General features: G+C 41.1%; 1 protein-coding gene across 9 annotated transcripts in view; it reads left to right on the forward strand.

Annotated features, from left to right (window-relative positions):
- The first annotated feature begins 4,902 nt into the window (after positions 1 to 4,902).
- Positions 4,903 to 23,625, forward strand: part of wscd2 (WSC domain containing 2) — a 75,650-nt gene continuing 56,927 nt past the window's right edge. Inside the window, exons 1-3 of one of the 9 annotated variants that reach the window (XM_014161198.3) lie at positions 4,903 to 5,024; positions 5,381 to 5,463; positions 5,816 to 5,832. The gene's annotated coding sequence lies outside the window, so the exon portion shown is untranslated. Of the gene's footprint in view, positions 5,464 to 5,717; positions 5,833 to 6,965; positions 7,161 to 23,625 lie in introns of those variants that run through there. The other 8 variants (XM_045703165.2, XM_045703166.2, XM_014161197.3 and 5 more) reach the window with 8 other exon arrangements.

Raw genomic sequence — 23,625 nt, forward strand, 5'->3', positions numbered from 1 at the left:
ACCTAGCCACCTAGCTCGAATTTGTAACGTATCATGCATTTTGCAAATTCGTAACATATAGTACGTTTGCAAATTTGTAACAAATTGTATGTTTTGCAAATTTGTAACATATAATTCGTAGCATATCCTTAGCCACTGGAAGTAGGGGTGCTGAGGGTGCTGCAACACCCCCTGAAAAATCTGTATAAAAATATATATTAATAATAAATAAAAATGAAAAAAAAAAAATATTCACAAAAGTAGTGCACTGGCCTTTAACCTGTTGGGTCTAGGGGGCAGCATTTGCACGTCTGGATAAAAAAAATGTACCCGATTTAATCTGGTTACTAATCCTACCCAGTAACTAGAATATGCATATACTTATTATATATGGATAGAAAACACTCTAAAGTTTCCAAAACTGTTTGAATGGTGTCTGTGAGTATAACAGAACTCATTTGGCAGGCAAAACCCTGAGACATTTTCTGACAGGAAGTGGATACCTGATGTGTTGTATTGACTTTAAACCTATCCCATTGAAAAACACAGGGGTTTAGGAATATTTTGGCACTTCCTATTGCTTCCACTAGATGTCACCAGCCTTTACAAAGTGTTTTGAGTCTTCTGGAGGGAGATCTGACCGAACAAGAGCCATGGAACGGTGATGTCCCATTAGACACCTGGCGCGCTACTTCATGTTGGGTACCCTCGTTCCAATACGTTATAAAAGAGTATGCATTCGTCCACCTTGAATATTATTCATGTTCTGGTTAAAAAAGGCCCTAATGATTTATGCTATACAACGTTTGACATGTTTGAACGAACGGAAATATATTTTTTCCCCTCGTTCATGACGAGAAGTCCGGCTGGCTTACATCATGTGCTAACGAGACGGAGATTTTTGGACATAAATGATGAGCTTTTTTGAACAAAACTACATTCGTTATGGACCTGTGATACCTGGAAGTGACATCTGATGAAGAGAATCAAAGGTAATGGATTATTTACATAGTATTTTCGATTTTAGATCTCCCCAACATGACGTCTAGTCTGTATCGCAACGCGTATTTTTCTGGGCGCAGTGCTCAGATTATTGCAAAGTGTGATTTCCCAGTAAGGTTATTTTTAAATCTGGCAAGTTGATTGCGTTCAAGAGATGTAAATCTATAATTCTTTAAATGACAATATAATATTTTAACAATGTTTTCTAATTTTAATTATTTAATTTCTGACGCTGACTTGACTGCCGGTTATTGGAGGGAAACGATTTCCTCAACATCAATGCCATAGTAAAACGCTGTTTTTGGATATAAAAATGAACTTGATAGAACTAAAAATGCATGCATTGTCTAACATAATGTCCTAGGAGTGTCATCTGATGGAGATTGTAAAAGGTTAGTGCATCATTTTAGCTGGTTTTATGGTTTTGGTGACCCTGTCTTTGACTTGACAAAACATTACACACAACTCTTGTAAATGTACTGTCCTAACATACTCTAAATTTATGCTTTCGCCGTAAAACCTTTTTGAAATCGTAAAACGTGGTTAGATTAAGGAGATGTTTATCTTTCAAATGGTGTAACATAGTTGTATTTTTGAAAAATTTGAATTTTGACATTTATTTGGATTCAAATTTGCCGCTCTTGAAATGCACCTGCTGTTGATGGAGTGCACCACGGGTGGCACGCTAGCGTCCCACCTAGCCCCAAGAGGTTTTAATAGTCCTGTACTAGCGGCCCGATATAGCCGTCTGCAGTGCCCCCCTTGGTGACGAAAAAAATCACAACACCCCCAAACTACTTCCCGCTGCTATGAAGTTATCATACGAAATGGGTGATAGACATCCACAAATTAATATATACGAAACATAACATATCTTACTAAATGGAGTGTGTCGGATTTAAGTACAGAATAATTTTGAATTCTCTGAGACTAGATTGCGTACCTTTATCAATAAACAAACAGCATTACGATCCTACAAGGATTTTCCTTAGGTCATTTTACCGGAAGTTCACCACACCCACATTTATAAACACAAGACAACTACCAATTAGCGCGGTCTATACATAATTAAGTTGAAAGGGGCAAAGGGCGGTAAAGGATGGAAACTGTTTACCCGCAGTAGTGAGTTTCTGTCAGACGGATGGTTGTCAGGTCAGATTTGCCCCCCCCCCCCCCCAAAAAAACGGACACCTTCCTTGACCATGTCCAAGAGGGCAATTACAGGTGCACACGTTGCACACAGTTTAATTTCACAAGCAGATGCCACACATTCAACCATCCTATGACAGGAAAACATTTTAAACTGAAGGTATTATAACATCCGCTACAAAGAATGTATTCTACCTACTGAAATTCCCTTGTAGGCTGGCCTATCTGGGCAAGACGCGCCGGGCACTCCAGACACGCATATCTGAACATAGAAGTAGCATCAGAAACCAAGACCTCAAATGTCTAGTCGCTATGCGCTTTGACTGCCAGACACAATGTTGCCTCATTAAAGTACATGGGTATCGAACATGTCAAAGTCCCGAGGCGAGGGGAGGACATCGATAGACTTCTATTGCAAAGAGAATCCTACTGGATATTCCAATTGGAAAATATGTATCCAAAAGAAATGAATGAGGATTTTCCCATTGGCCATTTCCTGTGAACGCCATCTGATTCATTCATTATTATGACAACCATATTTGAGTATTGGAGCATACGCTTTGTCTACCTGATATGAATGGTTATACAGTCATAATATTTGAGAAGTGCTGCCCATTTCATCTGAAATATGTATAGACTACCCTAATAGGTGCTTGTCTTATGTCTATAAATATGGGTGTGATACACTTCTAGTGAAATGACCTGAGGAAGATCCCTGTTTGATTCGAAACGTTATTTGAAAATTAAATCATCCTTAAGAGTCATTTGACGCACCTGTGCACACATCTGTGCGTCGGTCTAAGTAGCATAATAAAAAAATCCCCATAAAAATCGGTCAATTTAAACTAGAGATCTAAGGTTTTTTGCGTGGTCTGCGTCTCAATCTATCACATCTGGCTATGGCGGTGTTTGTCAGACCACGGGACATTCTGAAAATCGGTCTTCTCACGAAAACGTCTGTAGCGCCCAAACGGTTTGGCCTACAAATGAATATGACCACTCTAGGAAAAGGGCAGACTCACATGAACACGATGATGTTCACAGTAAAAAAAATAAGAGGTTAAATATGTGTCAAAAAAACCTTCAAAACCTTATTCCTTACAATTCATGTTTTGACTGTATTTTTTGCCATCTATGAATGTGTTTGTTATTCAATGCATTTCTATGGGCTATAGTAGTAAAGGCCAAACTCAATATTTTATAAAATAATTGTTTTATATTTTTGGGGATACCAAAAGGGGTCCGAAAATTCAAAATCAAATATCTAAATGATTCATGGTTTGACCATCTTAAAACAATTCCATATGTAAGTGTGCAGGCTCTATTTCTTTTATATCTACTTTGTTCAGCCCTGCACCCCACTAAATGATGTGCATTTGATCACACTTGACTACTGAACAATAACAAGTGCAATGTGTTGACTGTTGACGTGCTGTGAAGTGGAATTCTCTTTAAGCTCAATTTCATGGAAAACGTGTCATATTTCTAATAGAGAAGTGTGATTTTTGATGTCTAATCCAAGTGAAAATGTTTTGAGATATTTTTAGAGCATAGAATATTCATACTTTGCATTACTCAGCTCAGCTCTGATTAACAAACATGTTTGCTTACACAAGCTATTTGTTTTCATTTCCATGTATTGTGGATGACTCATGTGCATGGAGTGCCTGAGTTTCTGCTTACCTGGTCTTATTGGCTCAGGGGGTATTTCATTGGACTTATGTTCTGGTTCTGTGAGTGTCTGTGTCTGTTTTTCATTATGTGTGTGTGGGTGTGTGTGTGTGTGTGTGGGGGGGGGGGGGGGGGGGAGTGGGTGCATGCTGGCCTTTAAAAGCCTGCTTAATGCTGTTTCTGTGCTATTGATTCCAATGTCGTCATTTGCAGTGGGAGACTGATCAAACTTTGATCAGCGAGAGTATTTTACACTCGAGGAAGATTTGTTTCTGAGCAGAGCATATGATAGCTCTAGCCACTAAGTTAAGAGATCCTTGTGTGTGCCGGTTAAGCATGCTGGTGGACTTGGATTTGAGAAGGCTGAGGCAAGGATTGTGTGGTGCTCTGTATAGGCTTCTTCAAATGAGATGAACAGCAGTGAAGGTATCAGCTCTATCCAATACATCCAATTTATAGTCAGGACCATATGGCTGAAATTGTAGTTATGGAGACAGATGAGAGTGGGTGAAAAATACTCAATTCAAGAGAAGTAAAAATGTGAACATTGTGGTTCAAGGCAGCAACACCCCTCAATATGTAAGTAGATGAAGAGAGAGAGAAAGATGGAGAGAGAGAAATAAATAAAGGAGAGGGAAAGAAAGAGGGAGAGAGAAAGAGAGTGAGAGCGAGCGAGAGACTTTCATTAGGCTAGTATGATTCTCAAGCCAACTGCTGTAAACTGTAGAGGTTCCATGTTGGAGAACTTAATCCTGTTTTCATGAAAACATAATTAGAGGTAGAATATTTTGGTGCATTGTTGTGACATTACATAGTAGAAGCTGATCTGTCATCTTGTCAAGGTGACCATGCTTTGACCCACCCCTGCCCCATATAAATAATTCAAGACGTGAACGTACATAAATAGCTCAAACTGTAGGATAAATGTACCATGATTCGTTGGACGTGCAGGGTGGCCTATATGGTTTATAATGTTTCATATATGGAATAGAAAACCGCGCAGTGTGGCACTGCGCCCTTGGTTGCGCGTCTTTTATGCTGTGTCTCTTTAAATACAGTAGGCAGTGCTGTCGGCCTGTGTGGAGCGCAGAGCGCAGTTACCACTGTGGTGTGCACGATCCGCAGGGCTGTTTGACAGGCACTCTGGACACGGAGAGACAAGTCGCCTCGCCGTGACACGCTGGCTGCATCATACCGACTTTGACCTAACAGCAGATTACGAGGTACGGAAATGATCGTCTCCTGCGTACCGTCATCAACATAATTGAGTTTGCTTCAAGGACCATATGCTATTCTGCCTTATTCTGTCCTTGTAAATAAGCGTGTGGCAGCATCCACAGAATGCTGTATTGAACTAGACAGAGATTGGTTTGTAACGGGATTGAGAATCGCAGTGACAGAGGACAGACGCACGGACGTTATGGTGAATACATAAATGAGATACCCTATCGCAACATTTAGACTACCACTGGATCTATACTCTTAATTTTGTGAGGAATTTTCACGGAGCACGGACCAAGATTGTGAATGAGAGCTGTATCAGACCGATTCTTATTTCAGAGTTCTGTCTTTCCATTAGGTTCAGCCAAATATTTCCGTATATGCGGTAACGGATTGTATTCGACTCTCCCTTGGATTACTCTCTTATGACTCCTATTTGAGGTAGGTTATGCACCTTATCATATTTTATATATTGAAATTAAAGTTGTCAAACAATTATTATTATTTGCCAGATATGAAATTGTAGGCTATTATGGGCGTTTTCTTTAAGCAGATGCACATTTACATGTAAATGTATTGTACGTTATAACATCTATCAGCAGATTTCTAATGTATAAAATCTGGTTCTATCAGCTGGTTTCTTCAGTATAATATCTGAGAAATGTGCCCCATCACAATTGTTGACTTTCAGACAGTGTAGTGTAATTTCAGCAAACCCCATGCAGTGTTACAACTTGTTCACTACTCATCATTGGTCCTCTTCTCTCCCCTGGGATCTTTATGTATGCTGCAGTGGGCTCTGACATAAATGTAAGTAATACAAACATCTGAATGTATTCTACAGCCTATAGCTTATTAAAAGTAGACCATTATTTTTGCAGCCTGCTGAAGGTTGTGGTGAGAGACCTACTTGTTGTGTTTACTGTATGTACTGACATGTACGTGTAACTGATAGATGCACACACACACACACACACACACACACACACACACACACACACACACACACACACACACACACACACACACACCTACACACCTACACACCTACACACCTACACACACACACACACACACACACACACTACATGTTAATGTATGTCAATTGTAAAGTATTTTGTGTGCAATGTCTTTTCCGTTACATGTCGGACCCCAGTATAACTAGCTGCCGCCATTGGCGTCAGCTAATGGGAAACAAAATCCAAATCAAAAACCAAAGGATCACTGGTAGCTAATGGTGGAAAGAGTCATTATCACTGAGCTGACATGGAAAACATAACAGATGGTGTCAAGATTTCCTTGAGGGCCTACCATTACCGGACCAGGATGCCTGCTTTATTTCTTCTAACAGACTCTAAAAGCAAGAATAGTTTTATTTAATTCATTTTCTTGCATATGTTCTACATATATTACAAAGAAAGAGGTCAGAAAAGAGGGTACAACAATAGTCTCATTAGCAAGTTATTTGATTTTGGACTGGGTATGTGATGCTATCTATATCTATCTGATTCACCTCAACCCCAAATAAGATCAATTTGTTTAATTTGTTACTGCCAGCACTGAACACAGTGTGGATCTCACAACAACACCTTGTGATACATGCAGGGTTTATTTGGATTAGTTAAGTGCTAATGGAAATGTGAGAGCGCCCTAGTTTCCACCAGTAGCCAACTCATCCCAGCGTGTGCCATCATGCCAAGTCAGTGGCTCAGCTAGGCTGCATGTCATTATTCCCCTGCCTGTTCTGGAGGGCTGGCTTTATGTAAATATCATGTGGCCTTGAATCAACACATCGCCACTCTCACTTTACCCAAAGTGTGAAGTAGCTGGACTTTCTTTAGAGCCCTCGTGCTAATGTTTAACTAGCATAATGATTTGCAGATCCACCTCAGAGAGCAGAGGAAACCTGCCTGTCTCTCTGCCTTCCTGACTTTCTGCTTTCACTTCCTTCACCCTCTGTTGTTCTGTTACTAGAGCTAATGACATGCTTCGATATATGTTAGGAGATGTATTCTCCTTTGTGGCAGCTCAGTAATGGGGCAATTGACTGAAGTGATATTCAGGGGTATTTATCATGAAACATCATCATCTGTCAGCAGATGCTCTCCAGAAGCATATTTATTCAGTAAGGACTGGAGGTAAGCAAACATTCCCACATGTAATAGCTTTCTTGGGTCAGAATAACAGAATAGCAATATCTTAAGTCTGTAAAATGACCACAAGGCCTTGAAATGCCCAGTTATTAATGCTAGGATTGTTGCCATTGTACAGTAGCCTTTGGGCAATTCCACGATAACAAAAATGTATGACAAACAAAAACCATTGATTTGAAAGTTTAACAAACCATACAACTCTATGCACAAGGACTACTTTTAACAATTACCACAGAAAAACATACAAAAACGAATTCAGTGGAAAAACTGTGCAGATGCAAACTTGGGTAATGGAATTACAGTAAAATCCCCCTTAGGTTTTTATGTAACCACGTTTTCCAAAAACTCTGCAGAAAGATAGGGGTGTCAGCTATGACATGGCACCTTGAGTTTGCTTATTGAACTACAGTAAGTGAGGTGAATTTACACCCGGTAACGGAATTACATCATGGGTCCCTGATCTGTACAACACATATGCATAATTATGGATATGAATGTCATTCTCTGTTTCACAAGTTTGGACATCACAGCTGACAATTGCAGGGCACAGTAGAATACACCACAGTACAATACAGCACAGCAATGCAGAGTAGAGTTTAGTACAGTGCAGTACAGTACAGTAAACTAGAGTATAGTTCAATACAGTATACAGTACAATATACTATACTATACTATACTATACTATACTATACTTTTCTTTACTGTGCTGCATTGTACTGTACTCTACTGTACTCTACTCAATATACTGTATTGCACTGTACTCTACTCAATGTACTGTATTGTACTGTACTATCTAAACTTGGGAAACATATGTCTATGATAGGTTCAGATTTGGTCTAGTCCGGTCCGTCTGTGGACGTTAACATTAAGGCCAGGGTGGACTGACCAAATTTCAACAACTTTTCAACGTCTATGGATGTCCGGTGTCGGTCGGTGCTCAGTGGGTGAGGATGCTGGTTACAGTAAATGGAAAGAGAGGGGCTCATGGGTAGGTGTCAGTAAGAGCTGGGAGAGGTGAAATTAACTGGAGAGTGAGAGAGAAAGGCAGAGAGAGAGAGAGAGAGAGAGAGAGAGAGAGAGAGAGAGAGAGAGAGAGAGAGAGAGAGAGAGAGAGAGAGAGAGAGAGAGAGAGAGAGAGAGAAAGAGAAAGAGAAAGGGAAAGGGAAAGGGAGAGAGGGAGGGGTTGTCCAGACTGACTGTTTTACTCTTGGTTTCATCACCAGACAACAGAAAGACAAAGAAAACAGTTATCAGTTGAACATAACAGTATGCCAGTGGAAGGGAGGACAGTAGCCTGGGAACACAACTGTGGTTTGGACTTTTATGATATCCCATTGTAGCCAATTCAGTTGCAGTAATTCCATTACCAATTTGGATAATGGAATTACGAGTTTTAATCACTTAATAATTCATAAACAAAATTGGTAGGTCTATCTTTACATGTTGCTTCTGTGAACTTTCATTATCCTCCCTCATGACAAATTAGAAAATATCTTAAAGATATGTGGGGTTTTGGCAATATTTCTTAAACTTACAGAAGGTAAACAATATCTCCAAAACTCAATATAAGTGTTGGTATTAGTTGACAGGGGTGTTTACGTCAACATTATTGCATTTTGATGTATTTCTGATACCCTTTAAGACTTTTTATTGTTGATGTTTTTTAAGACCTCTTTTCCATCCATAAATCAAAGCCTTTACTTATGTATGTCTAATTTTTAAGATGGAAAATGGTTGAAAAATGTATCTATGCCTTCATTTCCCAAAAATATAGAGTCTTAGCTTTCATTTGACACCCAATTTGATATGCTCCTATGAACTTCACTGAACTTCACGTTGTTCCTCATGGGTCCTTTTCCATGGAAATACCCGTTGTCATCACGCTCTCGAGATAACGGGTATAAAACCGAATACCCACTATTAATGGCAGGTTGTATATATTATATAAGTGTCAACACCTTCTACTTTTAAATCAGATGGATTAATTATAAGTCACACATTTTGAGAAATTACATTTTGATTTGATTTATTAGCATCCCCATGAGTCGACGCCAATGACGACTGCTAGTTTTCCCGGGGTCCAACATATAACGAAACATACATTACAGACAAAATACTTTACACTTTACGTACATTTAAAAAAACATCATTATCATTACTGTAGCTGACAGAAGCTTTCCCGCACCCCAGCCATCTACTAGCCTGAGGCTGAAAATGGGGGGACAGGCTAGTTACATGAACGCTTAAGGGGGATTCAATTCTGAGTGAGGCTGTGCGAAGCAGAAACAGGATATCTAAATAATGTTCCTCTAGCCCCCTCACAGTTAGCTTGGAACAAGAAGCAGCCAGGTGCTCTCAATGACTGTTATTGGAATGTTAGCTAACCATGGTGATAACTGATGCATGGTACTGTATTTTGTAGTATTACCCATTCATTCTTACCAATTATACACCAGGGCAGCTGACACGTTCGTTGTGAGTGCTCATTCCTGTCAACCTTACAAGAATCTTTCAAAGAACAGTTTTTCAAAATATAGTATGAAAATAAAGGTAACTGCCAAAAAAAGGAAATACTTTAGTAAATGAGGGATACAAAGTATACTGAAAGCAGGTGCTTCCACAGAGGTGTGGTCCCTGAGTTAATTACGCATCATGCTTTGGGTCATGTATAAAAACACCCAGTTTCCCATTGTTTTGGCTACCATGGCTAGAAGAAGAGATCCCAGTGACTTTGAAAGAGGGCTCTCAAAGGAGCATAGGGTGCTTAAAGGGTGTGTGTGTCTCAGTCACCAGCTCTCAACCCAATTGAACACTTTTGGGAAATTCTGGAGCGGCGCCTGAGACAGTGTTTTCCACCACCATCAACAAAACACCAAATTATGGAATTTCTCATGGAAGAACGGTGTCGAATTCCTCCAATAGAGTTCCAGACACTTGTAGAATATATGCCAAGGTGCATTGAAGCTGTTCAGGTGGCTCGTGGTGCCCAATGCCCTATTAAGACACTTTATGTCAGTGTTTCCTTTATTTTGACAGTTACCTGTAGTATTTAATTTTGAATTTTAGAGGGGTTTATTGCTAGGAGGCTTAGCACCCAGCCCAATGGAGCACTTTAAAGCCTCTCAGATATGCAGCCCTCTGTAGAGCCATGACCAGAGCAGCACAGTGTCCAGAATCACAGTGATGAAGGCTTTGAATTTCTTCAGCATTTATGTTGCTTCCGTATCTCTTTATCCTCTTGTTGACCTCTCAGTGGCTCCTCATGGATCGGAACCAGTGGCTCTGGTCTGTGAAGATAACCAGGGGAACTGACATGAAGGAGAACATCCATGTCTGAGCTTGTCATAGCATTTAAACCCTCTGAACCCTGCTGCTTTATGGGGAGGCACTGTACTTTACTGTATGTATGTTTGATGATGTGCTCTCTCTATCGATATTTCGCCATCATGAATGGATGCCAAGATTCTCATTAGAGTGTATACAGAAATAGCCTGGCTATAAAAAAACTGAGAATCAGTGTTGAGTGCTTAAGCTCTGGCATGTGGACAATGGCTCCTCACTGGTCCCTGGGTTTCGTCAGTGCAGTGTCTCAGTGAAGTGGTACATTAGACAGAGGGAGTTGATGGTTTTCTGTACTCATTGTCAAATGCTGTTTTGGAGCAGAATAAGGCTGAATGTTTCAGACAAGGAAGAATCATAGACAGACAGAACAGCAGATCTCTGACCTGTCAGTTCTAAGGAGTTGAATCAGGGGTTGAAGTGAAGAACAGTGAATAATACACGCCCATCATCTCAATGCAAACAGTATAACGCCTCCAAATTCAGACAGGTTAATTAGGCATTGTCTCATCTATGACCTCTATAAACAGTGAGACACAGGACTAGTGATGGCTATATATATATATATAGTGATGGCTCAGTCATATGTTTTTCTGAGGGAAATGACAGAAACATTCGTACACTTTCAGCTCTGTGATTGGCTATATATATATATATATATAGTGATGGCTCAGTCATATGTTTTTCTGAGGGAAATGACAGAAACATTCGTACACTTTCAGCTCTGTGATTGTTTCTAGTATAAGTAAGTATGACTATATGTTTCATGTTCTCCTTTGTGGCACAGAGGAAAATGCTCTATTTTCCTGCTAATATTTCCTTAAAGGACAAGATGATTTTGGAGTGGGGATTATCTGCAAGACTCTTTGATCAGTTCCAGGGAAGGCCCGAGGAGGGTTGGCTTTGCTGTATTCATATCTCAGACAGATTTTTTGCTCAGACCGGGTTCATCTGTAACAGTGGAATTTTTCAATAAATAATACTCAAGTAATAACTGCCTGAAAATGGTAAATTAACATTGTGTGGAGAAAGGCCAGACTATGGGAAAACCCTCAAATATGATGTCCTAATGGGGTATAACATTGACATTGTGTGTGTGCACGCGTGTGGGTGTCTGTGTGCGTGTGTGCGTATGTCGCTGTTATGCATTCCATTCACTTCATCCTCATCGAACACTTTCATGTTTATGCTGATGTTGTTACTCTTGAGGAGTTTTAAGAGCCAGCCTGTGGACAGATGTTCCTCTCGGAAGGATGTGAACCCAGGCCTGTCCACTTAGAGTAATACTCCTCCGCTGGGCCTCCTCCAGTAGACAGCACATAGAGCAAAGCACCCTGTGTACAGTTTTAGGAAGGTGGTAGTGGGCTGGTACTGGTGTGTGTGGGTGGCTGGGGAGTCCAGCATGCTGGGATGCGGCTGTCAGTGAATCACCAGTGTGTTTCCCTGCGCGCTGTGGAGTCTGTCACTGTTAACATGTTGTTGTGGAAAATTCGGGCACCACAATCTCTAACGGTGTCTGCCTGGCCGTTAGCTGTGGGGTCTGCCCACCGAGGAGGAAGGATGATGGATCAGCTGTGTTAGAGGCGTCCCAATGGCGAAGGATGACTGAGGGACACCGTAGAAAGGGCAGGCCACTGTCAGCACCGTCACAGAAACAAGGAGTGGATTTGTCATCATTTGTCATCACTGTCATTAGCCAAGGTCATTACTGTAACACTGCTAGTCAGTGTGTGAATCCACTCTATAATGCCGGTTGTGTTTAGAGCTGGCTTGTTTATATACTGTAATGTGGTTATCAACAGCTGGCTCATACCCTCTGGTCCTTATTGTATCCTTGAACTTCAATTGGTGTTGTGTTTTGATGATTTAAATGTATTCAGTTGGCTTTGTCAGTCATTTATTTATTAGACATTGTATTGCAGAGGAAGTCATCAGAACAGGCCAGTACCTGTATGCTCATCATACCCAGCATTCACATCATCCATCAATCAACTGGTTTTGAAAGGTTGATACCAGGTCTTCTCAGTTGGCAGAGTTGAAGTAGATAATGCATATGCTATTAAGCTCTTCCCTGACAAACACATGCTTATTAACCCAAAATGGCTGATTAGGTATGATCGTCAGCCACTGTAGAAGAACCTTCCCAAGGCCTAATCACGTGATTCCCTCATCAATACTAACTCTAACACTACTCTACTCTCCCCTTGTGTGTGGGTGTGTGTGGGTGTGGGTGTGTGTGCATGTGACAGAGAGAAAGAGTGTGGACACTAGAGAATTAGAGAGTGAGGGGAAAAAGAGAGAAAGATTAGTCCATTATGTAGTCACTGGCTGACCTTGAGATACGGCCAGTCATAGGGATTAGAACATCAGCCAACTGTAATTGCTGACCTACAATAACAGACCCTCTTGTTCATTCTTGAACTTGGTTGCTGACACACAAACAACCCTTTGTCTGCATCAAACTACTGGATCATGTTTTCTCTTCCTGGTTTACCAAGAGGGCACTACCTGCCAACACCCATCCTCCTAAAACACAGACTTTAGTTCTCTGGTTCCACTTTCAGCGCGTCTTAAAGCAGGGAGATGTAGTTACTGGCGCCAGTGTGTAACTCAGAGAGCCATTTATCTTGGGTTAATCCTGAGCCTTAAACTAAAGTCCCATTGATATTTAACACACAACTTCCAAAGCCTGGAGATTTCCACGCTATTATGTTCCATTCTGCAAATGAATTCCCATATTAAAGTAATTAATGCCTCCTTAGGCTGATGAGCGTTGGAACATGTGGGAAGAAAGATAAACACAGCATTTATTTCATAATTTATCTTTTTGTTTTGAGCTACAGTTGCTGACTGATGAATTCAGGCTCTGTTTGGGTAACAAGTTGCAGATATTACCCAGATCTTCCCCTTGCTGGTAGAAGAATGCAACTATAGTATGGTCTGTAGTAAGTTACACATACCTCATCTTCACAATAATCTTCATGCACAATAACCTAGTTTACCAATTTAAGGCCTAGTTATGTAGAGAACCATGGTGAATCTGCACTGCATGGGACAGTAGGAAATAGGAAATGGACTGTGGATCCAAACCCATATTCAGAAAGATCTGTGAAGAATCAGACAAGCTTCACTTAAAAGAGGAAAGGGATGAGATATTTCATATTAATGCTCCCTTCCTCCCTCCAATGCAGCACCAGTTGTTAGTCTGATAAAGGATATGAGAAGAGAGATCCCCTGTGGGTCTGTCTGTCTGTCTACAGGGAGAGGCAGCAGCCTATCAGATCTCCTCTCCTCTCCCCTCTTCTTGGTGGGCCCTAATTGGGCTGTCACACCTGCCATGCAGATTTGTCATAATGCTGTGAAGTGAAGTTCCTCGCAAATTCACAGGGTGCATCCCACTGTTCCTGCTAGAAGTCTACATACAACAGGCCTGTTACTGCTGTGTAATTCAAATCAAATCCAATTGTATTTTTCACGTTTCTTAAACAAGAGGTGACTAACAGTGAAATTCTTACTTATGGGCCCTTCCCAACAGTGTAGAGAGAAAAAAAAGATAAATAGTAGAAAAGTAATAACACGAGGAAAAAAACTATTATCATGGAATAAGTGGTTAAACGAGCACTAATGAGGGGCCCACAGTTGGTCATGCACCGTTGGGAACAATTACATGAAGGATGAACCTTAAATGTTCTTACAATATGTTTTCTGCTCTTCATGACTATGATTTTGTAATGTAATGTAATGCAGTAGCCAAGCTCTGTTTTTTTACTATAAGACCTGCAATTGTTACCGTTCCACAATGTTTTCATACAAAGAGTTGGCTCCTGCACTACAAGCATCAAATAGGATGTCTTAAAGGCCCAGTGCAGTCAAAACATGATTTCCTGTGTTTTATATATATTTCCACACTAGGAGATTGGAATAATACTGTGAAATGATGATAATTCCCTTTTAGTGTAAGAGCTGTTTGAAAGGGCCGCCTGAAATGTCAGTCTGTTTTGGTGGGATGGAGTTTTAGCCTGCCCGGTGACATCACCAGGTGGTAAATTAGTTAATAGACCAATAAGAAAGAGAGCCAAACCTCTCTGCCAATAACAGCTAGTTTTAGGTTTTCTCCTGGCCACTCAGACCACTCTCAGACAGTCGTAGCAAAATTCTTGCTTGATAAATTGCTCTTTGCTAAGAAGCTATTTTTAAAAAATGTTTAAAACAATCACAGTAAGGTACTTAATTGTTACCCAGAAATGATTTGATATTGAGATAAAAACATCTGCATTGGACCTTTTAAATATTAGCCTGGCATTGTTTCTAGTCTGGTGATAAGCAGTAAGCACGCTCATTCATTCTCCATCTGTCAGTGAAGTCACATAGGTCTGGTGAGATATGTGGTGTCACATTATTACACAGTGCCTGGTCATCCACGTGGCAGGGCCCATGCCATGTTGGCTCCCATCATCTCCTGTGTCTACTCTGTGTTGACAGCATGTGTCAGTACCAGGTCTCTTATAGATGTGCCTGAGGATGACTCAGCTCACTCAGTCCCTCACTGACTCCCTGGTGGAAACATTTCCCCATGCAGCCACATGGACGTAAACAAGGTCTTGCTGAAAGGTTAGATTGAGGCCAGGGTTGGGAATGCTATATTGCTGCTACTACAGTATGTAGCTATGACTTATTCATGGGGAACATAACCTCAAGTGTTGCTGGTATGATTATACCTAGGCTGGGAAAAGGCTGTGTGACTTCTGTGGATGGATGATGCTTCAAATCCTAAGTGGATGTTATACTATTATTCTGTTGAATACAGCCCTCAACCCAGACGGAGGAAGCTGTGTATGAAATATGTGTGTTGGCATGCATGGTGTGTATTCAGGGGCAAAGTGCTTGCCCCTGAATACACTACTCTCCTCTCATCGTACCCATATTTAAAGCAATGTTTGAATTAAGATTTATTACTACTATTTTCCCTTAGCAACCTTCATGGCTCTGTGAAGAGCCTTATACAATTTCCTCCTTGCCTTCCTCTACCCCCCTCTTTTCTCTCTTCCTCTTCATCAGTTTTATTATCTTTTCCTCCAAGTCTCTACTACAACTCTGCATGGCCACTTCCCCTGAGAGGGAGAGAGAGAATGAGAGAGAATCTCTCTCTCTCTCCATTTCAGCTGGGACTTGAGTGCTTTGTACACTTCATATTTTATTCATCCTGTGAGTGAGAGGCTGCAGTACAGAGGCTTCCTCAGTCCTGTGAGCCCAGAGCACGTCTCGGCAGCTGTCATACTGTCTGCAGCCCAGCTGCACGTATTCTCCCTTCTGCGGCAGCAGCACACACTCATATCACACCACTCTCCACTGGACACACAACACATGCATATCTCCCCATAAAATACAAAAGCTGCAGTTCCTTGATTTCCTTTTCCTCAATCTCATGTTATGTGATATTCTGATTGCATGGACACAAAAAGGCAGTGCATTCTGAGACCTGAAAAGCAATGATACTGATTCTTAACAGAGTTGCACCTTTTCCTTTTGTTTAATCAGTTTACTAAGAATCTGGAAATTTGATCTCTAAAGGGCAGCACCTACACTAATTAGTGATGTGCAACAGGAATGCCCTTTTTTAAATTCTTAACTTCCACTGCCGGATAGGAGATTGAGGTTACAGTAGATTTCACCATGTTCCTCTTCATTATCCATCAACCCTTTAGGGCTACACACCTTCATTAGCTTCTTCCTTCCTGTCTGAGTGAAGAGGCAAAAAGAGCAACAACAATAACAACAACATCAGTCTTCCAGAAATAGAAACAGCAGTGAGCAACAGGGACTCCCTCTAACGATGGCCCCTCTTTAATTAATGTGGCTGTGATGATATCCGGCTGCCGGTGCTACTCAGCCTTTTCAGGCAGATTGGCGTGATGAGTAGGCCCATGGTTCATTGGCCGTTCCGCAAGAGGAGGCATGCTCACGGAACTCTCAACCCCAACCTTACCCCACACCACCCCATCACCCTCTCTCTCCCCCAAAACAAGTACATCCAGCCCTCTGGGTCCTGGCCACTGCCTGACATGACTGCTCACTGTTGCAGAGCTCTGATGAAAAGACAAAATGCCCTGGGCTTTTGGAGGCGATCCACTGCAGTGGTAAAGCAGTGTTCATCAGGGTGAGAGGCAGGTTCACATGCTTCTCTTCGCATCCTCATCATACCTTCTCTTGGTGTGCTAAGGTTCAGGCCAAGGCCTCTGGAGTCTGCTCAATCTCTATGGCTCAAAATAGTCATCAGGCTGTTCAGGTTTTCCTGAGGATAACTAGAAACAGAGTGTAGAGTCCATGGACATTGTGAGGACATTGAGCTTTCTGTACCTAGAAATGCTTTCTGAATAGAAAATAATGCCTTAAAAGCAGTCCACAATGAAGGACTATTTGGAAAGCTGAAATGTAGCTCAGTAAATCTCTGCTCTTGCTGATGATTCATGTACAGTAGTGGTCGACCGATTAATCGGAATGGCCGATTAATTAGGGACAATTTCAAGTTTTCATAACAATCAGTAATCTGCATTTATTTTTTGGGACACCGATAATGGCTGATTACATTGCACTCCATGAGGAGACTGTGTGGCAGGCTGACTACCTGTTATGCAAGTGCAGCAAGGAACCAAGGTAAGGTGCTAGCTAACGTTAAACGTATCTTATAAAAAACAATCAATCTTAACATTATCACTAGTTAACTACACATGGTTGATGATATTACTAGTTTATCTAGCTTGTCCTACATTGCATATAATCGATGCGGTGCCTGTTAATTTATCATTGAATCATAGCCTACTTTGCCAAACGGGTGATTTAACAAGCGCATTCGCGAAAAAAGCACTGTCGTTGCACCAATGTGTACCTAACCATAAACATCAACGCCTTTCTTAAAATCTATACACAAGTATATATTTTTAAACCTGCATATTTAGTTAATATTGCCTGCTAACATGAATTTCTTTTAACTAGGGAAATTGTGTCACTTCTCTTGCGTTCTGTGCCACAGAGTCAGAGTATTTGCAGCAGTTTGGGTCACCTGGCTCGTTGCGAACTGTGTGAAGACTATTTCTTCCTAACAAAGACAGCCAACTTCGCCAAACGGGGGATGATTTAACAAAAGCGCATTTGCGAAAAAATCACAATCGTTGCACAAATGTACCTAACCATGAACATCAATGCCTTTCTTAAAATCAATACAGAGAAGTATATTTTTTTAAACCTGCATATTTAGTTAAAAGAAATTCAGGTTAGCAGGCAATATTAAACTAGGGAAATTCTGTCACTTCTCTTGCATTCATTGCACGCAGAGTCAGGGTATATGCAGCAGTTTGGGCCTCCTGGCTCGTTGCGAACTAATTTGCCAGAATTTTACGTAATTATGACATAAGATTGAAGGTTGTGCAATGTAACAGCAATATTTAGACTTATGGATGCCACCCGTTAGATAAAATACAGAACTGTTCCGTATTTCACTGAAAGAATAACCGTTTTGTTTTCGAAATGATATTAGGCTGGCAATACTAAAGTACCTATTAGAACATCCAATAGTCAAAGGTATATGAAATACAAATGGTATAGAGAGAAATAGTCCTATAATAACTACAACCTAAAACTTCTTACCTGGGAATATTGAAGACTCATGTTAAAAGGAACCACCAGCTTTCATATGTTCTCGTGTTCTTAGAAAGGAACTTAAATGTTAGCTTTTTTACATGGCACATATTGCACTTTTACTTTCTTCTCCAACACTTTGTTTTTGTGTTATTTAAACCAAATTGAACATGTTTCATTATTTATTTGAGACTAAATTGATTTTATTGATGTATTATATTAAGTTAAAATACATGTTCATTGTTCATTCAGTATTGTTGTAATTTTCATTATTAGAAATATATATATAAAATCGGCCGATTAATCGGCAGCGGGGTTTTTTGGCCCAATAATCGGTATCGGTATCGGCGTTGAAAAATCATAATCGGTCGACCTCTAATGTACAGTACAGTATAATATGCAGTCATTTTCTGCTGCATAGTGAAATGTTCCAATTTGAATGTGCCTTTCAGTTTCATTAGACTCCCAGGCTGTTAAAACAAGAAACTATTTGTTCCTTGCGCCCCTCACGGTATAAGCACATCCTGGTCTAGAGTCAGACTGGCAGACAGACAACTTTCTGCTCCCCCCCTAATCATGTGTCATCCTATCTGAATTGGCCTTGAGACATTGTCACACAGCCAAGAGGAGGAGTATTGCATATTGAATGTTGAAAGGGGAGATATTAGACATGAATAGATATTAATAGACATAGACGTTAATGTTCAGTAGGAAGCTCCTAAAGGTTAACCTGTTGGGGCTAGGGGGCAGTATTTGCACGGCCGGATAAAAAACGTACCCGATTTAAACTGGTTACTACTCTTGCCCAGAAACGAGAATATGCATATAATTAGTAGATTTGGCTAGAACACACTCTAAAGTTTCTAAAACTGTTTGAATGGTGTCTGTGAGTATAACAGAACTCATATGGCAGGCCAAAACCTGAGAAGATTCCATAAAGGAAGTGCCCTGTCTGACAATTTGTTGTCCTTCTGTGGCATCTCTATCGAAAATACAGCATCTCTGCTGTAACGTGACATTTTCTAAGGCTTCCATTGGCTCTCAGAAGGCGCCAGAAAGTGGAATGACGTCTCTCCTGTCTCTGGGTGGAAAACAGCAGGAGATTTTGTGAGTGGTCAGGCTGAGAACAGTGACACTGGAGATGCGCGTTCAAGTGAATTCTCCATTTTTTTCTTTCAGCCTTTGAATGAATACAACGTCGCCCGGTTGGAATATTATCGTTATTTTACGAGAAAAATAGCATAAAAATTGATTTTAAACAGCGTTTGACATGCTTCGAAGTACGGTAATGGAATATTTTGAAATCTTTTGTCACGAAATGCACTCGCGCGTCACCCTTCGGATAGTGACCTGAACGCACAATCAAAACGGAGCTATTTGAATATAACTATGGATTATTTGGAACCAAAACAACATTTGTTGTTGAAGTAGAAGTCCTGGGAGTGCATTCTGACGAAGAACAGCAAAGGTAATCAAATTTTTCTTATAGTAAATCTGAGTTTGGTGAGTGCCAAACTTGGTGGGTGTCAAATTAGCTAGCCGTGATGGCCGGGCTATGTACTCAGAATATTGCAAAATGTGCTTTCCCCGAAAAGCTATTTTAAAATCTGACATAAAGAACTTCTGTATCTATGATTCTTAAAATAATTGTTATGTATTTTGTGAACGTTAATCGTGAGTAATTTAGTAAATTCACTGGAAGTTTGCGGTGGGTATGCTAGTTCTGAACATCACATGCTAATGTAAAAAGCTGTTTTTTGATATAAATATGAACTTGATTGAACAAAACATGCATCGAGGTGTCCGATTTTAAAATAGTTTTTCGGTGAAAGCACATTTTGCAATATTCTCAGTAGATAGCCCAGCCATCACGGCTAGCCATTTAGACACCCACCAAGTTTAGCCCTGACCAAACTCCAATTTACTATTACAAAAGTTTGATTCCCTTTGTTGTCTTCGTCAGAATGCACTCCCAGGACTGCTACTTCAATAACAAATGTTGGTTTGGTCCAAAATAATCCATCGTTATATCCAAATAGCGGCGTTTTGTTCGTGCGTTCCAGACACTATCCGAAGTGTAAATAATGGTCACGAGCATGGCGCAATTCGTGACAAAAAATGTCTAAATATTCCATTACCGTACTTTGAAGCATGTCAACAGCTGTTTAAAATCCATTTTTATGCCATTTTTCTCGTAAAAAAGCGATAATATTCCGACCGGGAATCTGCGTTTAGGTAAACAGAGGAAAGAAAACAAAGCATTCGGTCGACGCGGGCACGCGCCTGAGTCTCACAGTACTGTAACCAGCCACTATCCAAACGCGCTACTTTTTTTCAGCCAGAGCCTGCAAAGCCACGATTCTGCTTTTTGCCGCCTTCTGAGAGCCCATGGGAGCCGTAGGAAGTGTCACGTAACAGCAGAGATCCTTTGTTTTGGATAGAGATGGCAAAGAAGGCCAAGAAATGGTCAGACAGGGTACTTCCTGTACAGAATCTTCTCAGGTTTTGACCTGCCATTTGAGTTCTGTTATACTCACAGACACCATTCAAACAGTTTTAGAAACTTTGGAGTGTTTTCTATCCAAAGCCAATAATTATATGCATATTCTAGTTACTGGGCAGGAGTAGTAACCAGATTAAATCGGGTACGTTTTTTATCCAGCCGTGTCAATACTGCCCCCTAGCCCTAACAGGATAACATAATGTCCTAGGAGTGTCATCTGATGAAGATCATCAAAGGTTAGTGCTGTATTTAGCTGTGGTTTTGGTTTTTGTGACATATATGCTTGCTTTGAAAATGGCTGTGTGATTATTTTTGGCAGGGTACTCTCCTGACATAATCTACTGTTTTGCTTTAGCTGTAAAGCCTTTTTGAAATCGGGACAATGTGGTTAGATTAACAAGAGTCTTGTCTTTAAAATGGTGTAAAATAGTCATATGTTTGAGAAATTGAAGTTATAGCATTTTTGAGGTATTTGTATTTCGCGCCACGCGATTCCACTGGCTGTTGACTAGGTGGGACGCAAACGTCCCACTGGCCCAGAGAGGTTAATGCCATTAGATATCCTACTCTTGATAAGGCAAAGGTAAAGAATTATCATTTCATCATCATGCTGGTGCGGCAGCTCAGAGCGGCTGTTTTGTTCATGTGGAATCTCATTATGCTCCCTGTAGCTTAGGTGTTGATGCTAAAAGGAGGAGACGGCTTTGCCAAAAGGGGATGGTGGACGGGGGTGAGGGACGGGTGGGAGTGGGACCCTTACAGAAAAACCACATGATTTCACATGGAACACTTCACATGTTTCGTTTCATGTTATCAATCAATCAATCACTCACATTTATTTATAAAGCCCTTCTTACATCAGCTGATGTCACAAAGTGCTGTACAGAAATCCAGCCTAAAACCCCAAACAGCAAGCAATGCAGGTGTAGAAGCACGGTGGCTAGGAAAACTCCCTAGAAAGGCCAGAACCTAGAAAGAAACCTAGAGAGGAACCAGGCTATGAGGGGTGGCCAGTCCTCTTATGGCTGTGCCGGGTGGAGATTATAACGGAACATGGCCAAGATGTGCAAATGTTCATAGATGACCAGCAGGGTCAAATAATAATAATCACAGTGGTTGTCGAAGGTGCAACAGGTCAGCACCTCAGGAGTAAATGTCAGTTGGCTTTTCATAGCCGATCATTCAGAGTATCTCTACCGCTCCTGCTGTCTCTAGAGAGTTGAAAACAGCAGGTCTGGGACAGGTAGCACATCCGGTGAACAGGTCAGGGTTCCATAGCCGCAGGCAGAACAGTTGAAACTGGAGCAGCAGCATGGTCAGGTGGACTGGGGACAGCAAGGAGTCATCAGGCCAGGTAGTCCTGAGGCATGGTCCTAGGGCTCAGGTCCTCCTCCGAGAGAGAAAGAAATAAAGAGAGAAAGAGAGAAAGAAAGAGAGAAAAAGAGAGAGAGAATTCGAGAGAGCATAGTTAAATTCACACAGGACACCGGATAAGACAGGAGAAATACGCCAGATATAACAGACTGACCCTAGCCCTCCGACACATAAATGTTTTTTACACAAGGGGAAGCAGGATAACGCTTTACACAATTCAGATTCAACTGCCGTCCACCTGAAACCTGCTCATGCCACCGTCTTGACATTATCTGCACTGTGTGTGTGTGTGTGTGTGTGTGTGTGTGTGTGTGTGTGTGTGTGTGTGTGTGTGTGTGTGTGTGTGTGTGTGTGTGTGTGTGTGTGTGTGTGTGTGTGTGTGTGTGTGTGTGTGCCAATGGACAGGACAGGATGGGGGGGTTTGGTGACTAATTCTGTCCAGAAATAAACAGCTATACTATACTATACTATATTTAGATAAATAGGAGTCAGAGGTCAGGTGAGCCCATACGTGAGCTGGTTGCGTGGCTCTTTTGCTGAGTCTGGGCTTTAGGGTATCCTTGGCTGCTGGTGAAGTCAGGTTTCAGTTTGTCATTCAGGTACAGGTAAAACCATAGATACAGGTAAAACCACAGGTACAGGTAAAACCACAGGTGCAGGTAAAACCACAGATACAGGTAAAACCACAGGTACAGGTAAAACCACAGGTACAGGTAAAACCACAGGTACAGGTAAAACCACAGGTACAGGTAAAACCATAGATACAGGTAAAACCACAGGTACAGGTAAAACCACAGGTACAGGTAAAACCACAGATACAGGTAAAACCACAGGTACAGGTAAAACCATAGATACAGGTCAAACCACAGGTACAGGTAAAACCACAGGTACAGGTAAAACCACAGGTAACAGGTAAAACCACAGGTACTGTACAACACAAGCTCTTTCAACTTACCATTACTTGACATGCATTGAGCACCTTCACGTTGGTTTGCTTGTAAATACACCAACATCGCTCTCTCTCTAGCCTTCCCTGTGGCTCAGTTGGTAGAGCATGGTGTTTGCAACGCCAGCATGGTGTGTGCAACGCCAGGGTTGTGGGTTCGATTCCCACGGGGGGCCAGTACACAAAAGAAATGCATGAAATTGTATGAAATGTATGCATTCACTACTGTAAGTCGCTCTGGATAAGAGCGTCTGCTAAATGACTAAAATGTAAAAAAATGTAAAATGTTCTCCCACTCAGTCAATAGCAGCAGGCTCTGATTGGATAAATGTGTTTGTTGCCGTCTGATTAGCTTGCTAAGTAGAGTGAAGGTAAGGCTGGGGTGAATGGTGGTGTGGAGTACTGACTGGCCAGGATGTTGGATTAGTAACCAATTTACAGCATTAGTTACAGGTTCTGTTCTCAGTGTATTTGGAATCTATGATCAGGCCACAAGTGATTTGGTTTTGGGTACAGTATGTACAAGGTTGTATCAGGGAGTATGGTTTTGGGTACAGTATGTACAAAGCTGTATCAGATAGTATGGTTTTGGGTACAGTATGTAAAAGCTGTATCAAATAGTATGGTTTTGGGTTCAGTATGTACAAAGCTGT

Source organism: Salmo salar, chromosome 20 (assembly GCF_965601325.2).
Source record: "Salmo salar chromosome 20, fSalSal1, whole genome shotgun sequence".
In the NCBI taxonomy this organism is placed as follows: domain Eukaryota; kingdom Metazoa; phylum Chordata; class Actinopteri; order Salmoniformes; family Salmonidae; genus Salmo; species Salmo salar.